General features: G+C 34.2%; 1 protein-coding gene across 2 annotated transcripts in view; it reads left to right on the plus strand.

The window, feature by feature from the left end:
* Positions 1–738: 738 nt before the first annotated feature.
* The window catches only part of LOC137237556 (pyruvate kinase-like), a 48625-nt gene continuing 36659 nt past the window's right edge, over positions 739–12704 (plus strand). For both annotated transcript variants that reach the window (XM_067761318.1, XM_067761319.1), the window contains exon 1: positions 739–917. The gene's annotated coding sequence lies outside the window, so the exon portion shown is untranslated. The remainder of the gene's footprint in view (positions 918–12704) is intronic.

The following is a 12704-nucleotide window of genomic DNA, read 5'->3' on the forward strand; positions in this document are numbered from 1 at the left end:
CGTAAATGAAAAGTAACAGTTTTTGAGACACCCTTTGTTTGGATTTTAGGGCTGATTACATTCAACACGCCGTCTACAGACCACAACCACAATAAAGCAAAGCTTGACGACAACCATAGCCAAGCATTGGATTCTTGATTACTTTGAAAGCGGCAGCCACCAATATAAATTACAGCAAACGGTAGCGAAAAATTTTGAAAAAAACGCCCAAAATAATGATTTTAGCTTTTATTATCTTTTAGTTCCTTTCTATTTTAATTTTTATTTACTGTCGCTTCCCTAAAATAGAATTAGGTTTAATCTGGCTACAACTGCTTTCGTGATTGATTGTCGGCTGCTCTGTCGCGCCGAAAATAACGACAATCATAAGCCGGGGTGAGCGTGAGCTTAGCACCTGCTAAGCGACCATATATGTATACGATAAGCGAGAGCACAATGGCTACTTCGTCAAAATCAACGACAGCCTGTACGGCCATCGAAATCAAACTAAATAAATAATTGATTTTGCTTTCTTGCTCACTACGCGTTCGTGTTTACTAACCCATTCTCAATTTGGTAACCGTGTAAATGTAGTGGTGCCCACCGCTGATCATAAGAACAAGTGTAAAATAATATGACAGATGTAGACGCTACACTGGCGTCGTGAATGTAATCAGCCCTTTTATTACAAAACAAGGTTGGTACACTTTCCATGCGTCTCTCGCTTTGGAAGTTTACTTCTTTTTCCAATTAGTGCTCAAGCAGCTTTTGATCAAAGCGGTTTATTAATCAGTGTTCAGCGGCGACTTATTAAGTGAGATTTTCGTTTATAGATACATATTTCACCATTACATTCCCGGGTTTAACGCGCATTTTTGCCGGTATCATTAGTGAAGCGTTTTTCACATTTAGTGTACTGCATTTATTACTAAATTAAGGTAAATTTTATGTAAAAAAGTTGCAAATAATACCCATATGTATTTGTATAATTCCTTTTACATAAAAACCATTCGATTTCAAAAAGTTTTGTTTCTGTAGTTGGTAAAACTCACCACTGGAAGATGGATCAGTGTATATCAACAAAATTTTATCACTTTGTCGGTGATCTTACATTGGTACTTACATATTTACGTATATCCATACATACATACATACCTAAGTTAAAACGAAATTTTAAAATTTATATTATTTTTGGAGCAACAAATTGAGATAAAGTGAAAACGTGACGCATAAGTTCCTATGCACATACATAATGAATGTCAACGGTACACATAATTTACTACACGCAAAGGTTAAATAAAAGTCATTGTGGAAGTACCCATTGATCAGCTGTGACGATGTCTCCCCTTGCATGGAAACGTAAAAACAAAGTCAGTGTTCAGAGCTTCCAGCGCAGAGAGCAAATATTGCAAAAAAAAATAAAATTTACTTTACCATCACGGTTGCCACACCATGTTTTCATTTGAGACCAAAATTCATCAAAAAAAGGACCAAATTTTTCTATTTTTTTTATTGTGATATAAACAATTCACAAAAGTGTCGTAGTCGTTGTTAAATATAAAATTTCAGGGTATTTTCATGGTTTCTTATACAAAATTTTAATAAACTTAGCGAATAGGAGATTTAATTCAAACTGCACAAATAAACACTACTTTTAGGTATTTTAAAATTTCTTGGATAAGTCTATGCCTTCACTAACAATACGTTTTGAACGTATTTCTACTGACAAAGCTCTTAGTTCCAGCATTATGTTGTTAATTGGAAAGAAATAGAATGTATAGCGCAGTAAGGTTTTTGTAAGAAAAGGCTAAAAAATTTTGCGTTTTGGTGTAGCCAAACTATGAGCAAACTCAGTAAATCATAAATGATGCTTACTTTTTCCCCTGAACGTTGAAATTTCATACCAAAGCGTAGATTTAGTACGTGAGATTTTTGAAAAACTCACATTTACTGAATCTAGCCCCAGGCTTAAATCAAACGTCTTAAAAGTTTCAAATGTGCAATAACGGAACCTGATAACTTCAAATGTGCAATAAAGGAACCTGATAACTTTTAAGTAGGTACTAGAAATTAGTTAACAGCGTTGTTATTGAAGTTTTTGGGGTTCTGTACAAGTTCTTTAAAAGTAAATTTGCTTTATCGCGATTCGTTATTCATTTATAAAGTTACCGCTGTCAAGAAGTATTGCTGCTTTACTTACAGCTAAAATATGCCTTTTGCCAAGATACTTAGTTTTCAAGTATTCGGCGTGCCTTAACACCACAATAATGCTGGAACATCCCAATACTCCTGCAATTTTTACATAATTTTGAAGGTGTTACCAAACAATTAGTTTAATTATTTTACTTAGTTTTCAATTCAAATTTTAACTCAACGGCCATCGTAATTGTTCCATAAGTGGAGCCAATTTCTTAGAGGCACACGGGCATTTGAGAAAAATTTGTTTAGCTCAACTAGTTTTATCACGAAAAGTGTTTGATAACCGACCGAAATATCTGGATACTAAAACAAGATTTTTTTCTGATAAGTCCGTGTAAAGTGTTTGCCCTTAGATCCATGACTTTTCTTATTAATGCCTCGTCTAAAATATCTTCTATGAAATGTCATTGGTCTGCTACATTTTATTGACTGAGCAATTTTTGTCGTAGGATTTCCGTATACATAAGTAAATTGAAAATTATTTGTGGGTTAATGAAAGTGTGCTAAATATTGTGGTCAGAGTTGTGAATTTTAACCTCAGTGAAAAAGGAAGAAAAGTATCAAAATCGTGGCTAATGCCTAAGATGTACCAAAATTGAAAAAAAGGGACCAGGGGAACAAACGGGGTTGGAAGGGACCAAAAGTGGCAACCGCGTTTACAATACACCGAACCAGTGATGCCACAGAAACAAAAATAAAAATTCCACGAAATGAGTTCGATTCCCCTTTTTTCCTTCGTTCCAGCAGAAACTCCCTCATGTTTTCTCATACCGGCAAGACTTTGACAGAAAAACATGGCTAAGCTATAACCGACACTATATCGGGCTCATAAGTCTGATTTAACGTTTTCGAACTCCAGATATTCCGAATCACCTACGATGAACCTGCAGCATTTCCAACTTGCCATAATGAAAGCTCACACTTCATGAAGCATTTAAAGCTTTGATTTCAGCCTCCACAAGCATCAGCCATTGCCCAAACTTTTTCAACCAAATACATTCAAAATGCCTTCATTTGGCCATATTCCTTATCTGTTTTGAAAAGGCTAAATATTTCGATTTAATTCAAGTAGCCTTAAACAAGTTGATGAGAAGTCATTAAAAAATTCAATACTGTGATCTTTGTGTTCAACTGACCAATGATATAGCATGCATTTTAAAACATACCACTTTTTGTTTAGTAAGCCTGCGGAAATCCCTCGTAACTCCAATAACAAATTTTTTTTATTTAAAAATTCACAGAAGGGAGAAAATCCCTCTAACATGGCATCACTACACCGAACTGTGCATTTTGTTTATTTTTATAATTATTTATTTAAGAGAGTGCACAATTTTTGAAATTATTATTTCTCAGTTCTCTCAATTTAGCTTATTAAATCGGATTCACATTTTACTGCTAATGGCGCTTTCTCTTTCTAACATATTGAAAAGAAACATATTAAATTAGTGTACCTCAAATCGTTTCTGATAAATATCCATTAAAAAGAATAACACTGTTCCACTGAAAACAAATTGAATAACATTATGCGAGGCATGCCTCAAGTTGTAAGCCCATTCGAATATATAAAAATTACATACTCAGAATTTAGAATTAACCCGCAAAATCTATTGTAAGGGGCCGCCAAACCCACTTATTAATAGGTTAAGGCCTAATTTACACATAACCTGTTTATCTTCGTTTTCGTACTATATTCCTAATCGATAATTAAATAACTAGATTTCTCATATAGGTAAATATTTTGTTTCGGTAATCGCTAATTGAGGGCAAATTTAAGAAATTGCTATTTTTCCCAGTCCTAGCAACATCGCTAGCAAGGTCGGATTAACCCTCAACGGGGTCCGAGGCTACCATCAATTTGGGGGCCTTTTTCACGTCCGTTCCCTTCTTTTTTCGATTAAAAAATACAAACATATCTTTCATAAAAATTTTATTGTCACAATGTAATAATTTCAATAAAATTACTATCTACATTTTAAACATGTAGTTTTCTACATTTGTTTTCGGCAAATTCATCAATATCGATTTTATTAAATAAATCTGACTCAATGCAAAGTGTACCTAAAATCTCGAGTCTTTGTAGTTCTTTCAGCAGCTTTGATTATTTTTAATTGCGAGAAGGATCGTTCGGCAGAACAATTTGTAATCATTAATGTTTAAAAAAATCTGAAGAGCTATTTCTGTGTTAGGAAAACCATCGGCTAATTTATCTTCCATTAGAATCTTATACAAATGACTATGAGTTTTTTGTGCACCAGTGTATCTGGAATTCGCATAACTTTGTAATTGTTTCATTTCAATGAAAAATTTTTCCAAATCTCTAGAATAAAAACGAACTAAGTTATTTATAGCTTCGTGGAGGTGTCCATCACTTAGAGAAAAGTTGATGAGAAATGCAAATCTCTCTGAAACTTCCATATACACTTTCGCACGTCCTTTGATTTCAATGTGAAGGTTGTTGGTGATTACGAGGAAACCTTTTGTCCTAAAGTTATCGCGAGGCGAAAATTTTACTTCTGAAGCATTTCCGTCATTAGGTTGTTTTTTTCTACGACGAGTACGTTTTACGAGTTCTGTATAACCTACACCAGGTAATCAATCCTTGAACTTTTCACAGGATGAAATTAAACTCTGTTCTAACGATCCGCACAAAAAATATCAGGAAATCCACAAATTCGTTACAATACATTCATTTATTTTTCATCCATCATTAATCATTCACTCATTCATCATTCTTGTTGAAATTTACGCTTGAAGGCTTCTACACCCTCTGTTCCAAAAATAACCGAAATTTTTCAAAATAAAAACAACCAGGGTAGATTTTGAAAGAATTCTTTTTTATTATTCAGTATACTCTCCTTTCACGCTCATACAATTTGTCAAATGAGTCGGAAATGTCCTTTTTATAAACCGTGTCTAGTTCGTCGGTCGTCGCCTTTTGAATGCGGTCAATTGAGTTTTATTTATTTGAGTAAGATTTATTTTCAGTTCTGATTACATTTTTCTTTCACTCTCTAGAATTTTTTGTTTGTAAGAAAATTTTAGAAGTCTTTTTCATTTTTCGGGAGCCCCAGGCAACTGCCTATTCTGCCTACTTGTTAATCGGGCCCTAATCGCTGGGGTCTCATTTCTTATTTAGAAACACATAATAAAAGAGAAACCTAAAAGTTGAAGGGCTAAGCTAATTGTTGTGCATTTATTGTACATTAGTGTAAACGTGGTCCAAGGCAAAATTAGATTAAAGAACCTGTAGCGCTATATATTACGAGTAAAAAGCGCTTCCCTTTCTGGGTTATTATTTCGGCTTCCAATAGGCTGTATTTCATAACATTTACACTGATGTTTGATTCGGTAAAATTGGGTACCCAATAACCTTAAAGTCTTACCGAAATATACAAAAGAGCTACTAACATATTTTAATTGTCCTGTTTAAAAAATATATGTGAGTATAATTCTATGGTGACAAGCAATAGTCCCCTAACTCCTATCCTTTTACATGGGACTTAGACGATAGTTGCTTATAACCACAGAATTATCCCATAATAAAAAATAGGTATGAGGGTAATTGAGTTTATGTCATGGTAGAAGATTTGATGGTTATCTCCAGTGTTGCTATTTAAGCTTTTTTCAAGCTAGTTTTCGCTTCTTTTATTCTCCGTTTAGCTTGAAAAATTATGATTTAACTTGAAGCTTTTTTTCATAAATTTTTTAGCTTTTTTGAAAATTTTAGGAACACTGAATTAATTTGGGATGGATGTTAAAACTTTGAGGTGCTTAATAACAGATATTGCTAGTGCTATGGTAGGCAGAAATCGAGGAATAGTAACTTTAGTATAGCAAGATCAAATTTGTTCCGTATGTTTGCCATTCGATTCAATAGACGGTTTCATCTGCTTCAAAACTAATATCGGGCAAAATTAATATTTTTGATTTCAGAAACATATAACTGATTTCCTAAGTCCGCAAGTGGACAAAAGAGCTATAACGTGCTATTTGCTGCCATTGAGGGTGGGTTTAAACCATTGCGAACTGAATCTACACGAATGAGGAAACATTTATCTAAAAGTCCAAAATATATAAAAAAAAAGTGTTCTGAGTAGCTTTTTAAAAGATTGAAGTTTCTGAAAATGAGGAAAAGAATTCTGCAAAATTACTACCAATTATCACATTTTTCAGATAATTTTTATCCTTTTCAGGAACTCCAGAACTATTGCAAAGTATTTGGTTTTTTAATTCAAATTCAAATAAATGTTAATGTTTGCCGAAATTTTCCTGAACTTTTTTCCTCCTTTTTAGGAACTCCAGAACTATTGAAAAGCTACACAGAATACCAATTTTTTTTTTAATAAAAAATTTTTGTTGAAATTTTTCGACTTTTGAAAAAATGTGATAGTTGGTCGTAATTTTCCAGACCTTTTTCTCCATTTCAGGAACTCTAAAGCTATTTGAAACCTACTTAGAACAGTTTGCTTTTTTTGTTTTGAGAGATATGCTGTAGCAAAGAAGATAAATTATAATAAGAGACGTCTCCCGTTACCCGTAGCTATTTGCTCGATGTTTTCTATGAGGTAGTCGCTGTTTTTTTTTTGGCGAGATGTGCATAAAATATCTTCTATACATTTTCGTGGGGTATTTGTGTTTATTTTTCCCACTGTATTTATTTAATTAATTAATTCTCTTTCAAAAATCACAGTTGCATAGGGCGCCTACAACGCATGGATAAATGGGAGACAATTCAAAAATGTCCCTCATAGAAAACATTCGGCATCAATTTTTTAATTTCCAGCGAGTTACTCGCCATCCGTAGTAAACTGGTGGCTCTTATATTTATCCTCTTTTGCAGTAGTAATAGAAGAAGAGTGTCAAATGCGTCGCTTTACACAATTTTTACAAAACATAGACTGCATCTGTAAATTATTTTGATGATTTCCTAGGAAATTGGAGTACAAACAAATTTTAGTTTTTACTGGAAGTATTTAATGTTTATACTGACACGTTTTGTTATGAAGAAAATGAACAAAACGCTTGAAAAGTTGCCTTAAAGCATTAGTTTTTTTTGCCTAAAAAATATAGAAATAACTTTTCTCATCATTTCTGTTTTATTTTTTTAAGCAGAAGTTCACTACTCATAATAAATCAAAAATTGCCCACATTATTCGCAATGAAAAACCGCAATCATGATGACGCAACGCTTCAGGCCGTTTTCACCTACTCCAGTTAAGTTAGATTTTACCTGGGGGATAGCAATCTATTAGATTGTTTCCTTTAACAGGGTGACCAACCGCCGTTTAAATCGATAATTGTGAATATTTTGTAGAACAAATCGCTACATTATATTTTGATCACACCAAAACTATCGGGCTTTTGTTTAAATTTTTTCCTTGGGCTTAACTGATACACGAAACTTCAGTTAGCATGAAGAAAACGAACATTTCGTTAACTTGTAGATAAGTGACTAACTGAAGATGGTGTAAACAGCCCATAAAAGCGATATCCAGATCACACGCAGACGTTCAAAAAATTTGTTTATATTCTCCTGGTGAAGTTCAAAGAAGGTGCCAGGAAGTACATTTAGGTTGAAATTTGTGGTTGCAGCATTAATATCCGAAGACATTTTATAAAGAAAAAAGGAAAATGTAAATATATTAAAAACAAGTAAAGGTGCCCCAGTTCGGGTGTAAACGAACATTATATACTCCGCGTGAGCTTCAATTTCACATTTGATTTTAGATAAATTAATTTTCTACATAACACGTGGCACCGCCCGTTAAAAAAATGTCTCCCCGTTTATTCTCACAATAAAACTTAATAAGTGAAATATCAATGATTCAAAACTATTTTTTGCTAAGTTATAGCTTATTATTCTAGTCTACGACCCTTTTAAATTTGTTTTATATCTAAGTTGCCGTGGTCTTTAACCGATCCCTTCCATTTTTACTAGAAATATTAACTGCTATAAGGAAAATATGTGTACACAATTTCATTACGATCCGTTAATTTTTCTTCGAGTTATGGCTCTCGAAACATAGAAAATTGCTTAGTCATAAAAGTGTTTTCAAATTTAATGTTATAATTCAATTTAGAAAGTAAAATTATATTGATACAAAGCTCTTTTTCGCTAAGATATAGCTCATTATTTTCGTATACGACTCTTTTAAAAATATTTTATATAAAAGTGGGCGTGGTCCTTAACCGATTTCGTTAATTTTTCTTCAAAGCATTCCTTATAGTAAAGGCAACCTCTGTGCCGAATTTTGTTACGATAGGTTTAACGATTTTTGATTTATGATTAATAAAATTTGTAAAATTGATTTTATCACAAGTGGGCGGTGCCGCGCCCATTTAAATTTTTTTTTTTTTTATCAAGAGTGTCAATATCAACCCACACGTCAAATTTCAAAATTCTAGGTGTTTTATTTACTAAATAATCATGTTTTTTGTTATATATATAAAAAGTGGGCGTGGTTATCATCCGATTTCGTTCATTTTCAATACCAATCTATTCTGGGTCCAGATAAGCTCCTGTACTAAATTTGGTGAAGATATCTCAATATTTACTCAAGTTATCGTGTTAACGGGCAGACGGACGGACGGACGGACATGGCTCAATAAAATTTTTTTTCGATATTGATGATTCCGATATATGGAAGTCTATATCTATATCGATTCCTTTATACCTGTACAACCAACCGTTATCCAATCAAAGTTAATATACTATGTGTGCAAAGCACGCTGAGTATAAAAATCTTCAAGGTTGACTTACAAGAGAGAAAAATCTTAAGCGTTTTCTTATGATCTGGATGCCGTACTTTAGTAATATAATTCAAAAAGGAAATTTTTAAAAAAAACTTTTTCGATTACTATTATTATTATCATCATTTTCGCTACACCTGAAGGAAAAAAACTCTATTAATTATCTGCCTCCCCCTAATACATATGTATGTACATATGGATGTGGGTACATAAAACGCACGTGTTTTATTTGTATTGCTTCGAGACTGATAGCAAAAATTTTTGAATATAAAGATATTGCATGCGCAAACTTCGGTGGAAAGCAGCGGAGCGTAACAAAATTCTAGTAGGTCACTTTCACCACACCAAAAACTTTAACACAATTTTTAACATAATCTAAGCACAGAAATACACTGATTGGAGTTTTAGTGAGTAAAAGTTAAAATTCTGAACACATTAGCTTAATAAAAAGTGTACAAATAATTATTAAATAACAAATACAGACAGTGGTAGTTTAACAAATTCTGCTGTGGTATGTGGTGAAGGTGACCTACTAGAATTTTGTGAAGCTTGCCTCACACGATTTTTCGTCTGTGCAATGTCTCTATAGTATATTGTTTCTGCTGATAGTCAGCCGGCTTTTTTGCCAAATTCGCTGACGTACATGTATACATTTGAATATGGACATGCGTATAAAATAGATAATGGAACGTTGACATATCGCACACCTAGATCAAAACAGCGAGCAACTTAGAAAATCGCAAAGTTCAGAAAACGCGAAAAACTGACTGCCTTTTCCATATGCGCCAATGCAATTTTTATTTTTTACAAAGACTTCACGTTGATTAATAAATCGCGTATACAGTTCGGTAGGTATTGGAATGCAAAGCCCGCTGGTACTTTTAACTTCACAATTTTCGATTTTTGAGTTAGCTCCTTTTTGATCTAGGTGTGCGATTTTCTGAATACCAAACAGCAAGAAAAAAATATAAGAAATGCTGACTCGTCAACGTTTTATTAATAGTCTTATGAATATTAGCAACACTAAGGGGTACTGCCATCTCTAAGCCGATGCTGGGCAGTGACGTGAACGCAGCGGAGAGGTAACGCACAGACACATGCAGATATCTTATCTGAGGTGCTCCTAAAGGTATGCAATTGTAATTGGGGAAGTGTCGCTCACACATACAAGCGCATGGGATATGAGAGAAGCTATAAAAAGTATACATCTGCAGTTGTAGCTGAGAAATTTATAAATAACTAGTAAGTTCTGGAATTAGAAAAGCCTAGAAATATGCAACAAGGAAATCGGACAGTATAAAAGGGCGGCAACAGTAGAAGCGAGAATTCAGTTTCATTTGAGCTAGCAATCAGTTTGGTTATTAAGCAAGCTATTCATTGCAAAGTATAAGTATTATTGTGAAGTACTTTAATAAAGGCCATTTTTCCATTATTCAATATTGGAGTTGTTTATTCAGTTTACCGATAAGAACGTTGGCAGAAGATTGCAAATAAGGGGAATTGCAAGTAAATTCGTTACAATAGGATATTCTTAAAATTCGAATATATAAGTACCTATATATTTTAAAAGTTTTTATCACTTATACACAATTTAATGTAGGCAATATATACTATTTAAAATTTAAAAAAAATCGAAAAAAAATAGTTGAGCTTTTTTTATTTTTTATACTCAGTTGAGCAGAGCTCACAGAGTATATTAAGTTTGATTGGATAACGGTTGGTTGTACATATATAAAGGAATCGAGATAGATATAGACTTCCATATATCAAAATAATCAGGATCGAAAAAAAATTTGATTGAGCCATGTCCGTCCGTCCGTCCGTCCGTCCGTCCGTTAACACGATAACTTGAGTAAATTTTGAGGCATCTTGATGAAATTTGGTATGTAGGTTCCTGAGCACTCATCTCAGATCGCTATTTAAAATGAACGATATCGGACTATAACCACGCCCACTTTTTCGATATCGAAAATTTCGAAAAACCGAAAAAGTGCGATAACTCATTACAAAAGACAGATAAAGCGACGAAACTTGGTAGATGGGTTGACGTTATGACGCAGAATAGAAAATTAGTAAGATTTTGGACAATGGGCGTGGCACCGCCCACTTTTACAAGAAGGTAATTTAAAAGTTTTGCAAGCTGTAATTTGGCAGTCGTTGAAGATACCATGATGAAATTTGGCAGGAACGTTACTACTATTACTCTATATGTGCTAAATAAAAATTAGCAAAATTGGATGAAGAACACGCCCACTTTTTAAAAAAAAATTTTTTTTAATTCAAATTTTAACATAAAATTTAATATCTTTACTGTATATAAGTAAATTAAGTCAAAATTCAACTCCAGTAATGATATGATGCAACAAAATACAAAAATAAAAGAAAATTTCAAAATGGGCGTGGCTCCGCCCATTTTCATTTAGTTTGTCTAGAATACTTTTATTGCCATAAGTCGAACAAAAATTTACCAATCCTTCTCAAATTTGGTAGGAGCATAATACGGTAACTGTTCTCTGTGAAAATGGGCGAAATCGGTGGAAGCCACGCCCAGTTTTTATACACAGTCCACCGTCTGTCCTTCCGCTCGGCCATTAACACAATAACTTGAGCAAAATCCGATATATCTTTACTAAACTTAGCCCACGTACTTACCTGAGCTCACTTTTTCTTGGTGTAAAAAATGGGCGAAATCTGACCATAACCACGCCCACTTTATCGATATCGAAAATTACGAAAAATGAAAAAAATGCCATAATTCTATACCAAATACGAAAAAAGTGATGAAACATGGTAACTGGATTGGTTTATTGACGCAAAATATAACTTTGGAAAAAGCTTTGTAAAATGGGTGTGACACCTACCATATTAAGTAGAAGAAAATGAAAAAGTTCTACAAGGCGAAATCAACAGCCCTTGGAATCTTGGCAGGAATACTGTTAGTGGTATTGCATATATAAATAAATTAGCAGTACCCGACAGATGATTTTCTGGATCACCTGGTCCACATTTTGGTCGATATCGCGAGAACGCCTTCACATATACATCTAAGGGCCACTCGCTTTTAAAACCCTCATTAATACCTTTAATTTGATATCCATATCGTACAAAAACATACCAGAGTCACCCCTGTCCCACCCTAATGGCGATATCTCGAAAAGGCGTCCACCTATAGACCTAATGCCCCCTCCCTCTTAAAATGCTCAGTAACACCTTTCGTTTGATACCCATATCGTACAAACATTCTAGAGTCACCCCTGGCCCACCCTAATGGCGATATCTCGAAAAGGCGTCCACCTATAGACCTAGTGTCCACTCCCTCTTAAAATGCTCAGTAACACCTTTCGTTTGATACCCATATCGTACAAACATTCTAGAGTCACCCCTGGCCCACCCTAATGGCGATATCTCGAAAAGGCGTCCACCTATAGACCTAATGCCCACTCCCTCTTAAAATGCTCAGTAACAGCTTTCGTTTGATACCCATATCGTACAAACATTCTAGAGTCACACCTGGCCCACCCTAATGGCGATATTTCGAAAAGGCGTCCACCTATAGAACTAAGGATTACTCCCTTTTAAAATACTCATTACCACCTTTCATTTGATACCCATATCATACAAACACATTCTAGAGTCACCCTGGCCCACCCTAATGGCTATATCTCGAAAAGGCGTCCACCTATAGACCTAATGTCCACTCCCTCTTAAAATGCTCAGTAACACCTTTCGTTTGATACCCATATCGTACAAACATTCTAGAGTCACCCCTGGCCCAC

The sequence above is a fragment of the Eurosta solidaginis genome, chromosome 1 (assembly GCF_040869045.1).
Source record: "Eurosta solidaginis isolate ZX-2024a chromosome 1, ASM4086904v1, whole genome shotgun sequence".
Lineage (NCBI taxonomy): Eukaryota > Metazoa > Arthropoda > Insecta > Diptera > Tephritidae > Eurosta > Eurosta solidaginis.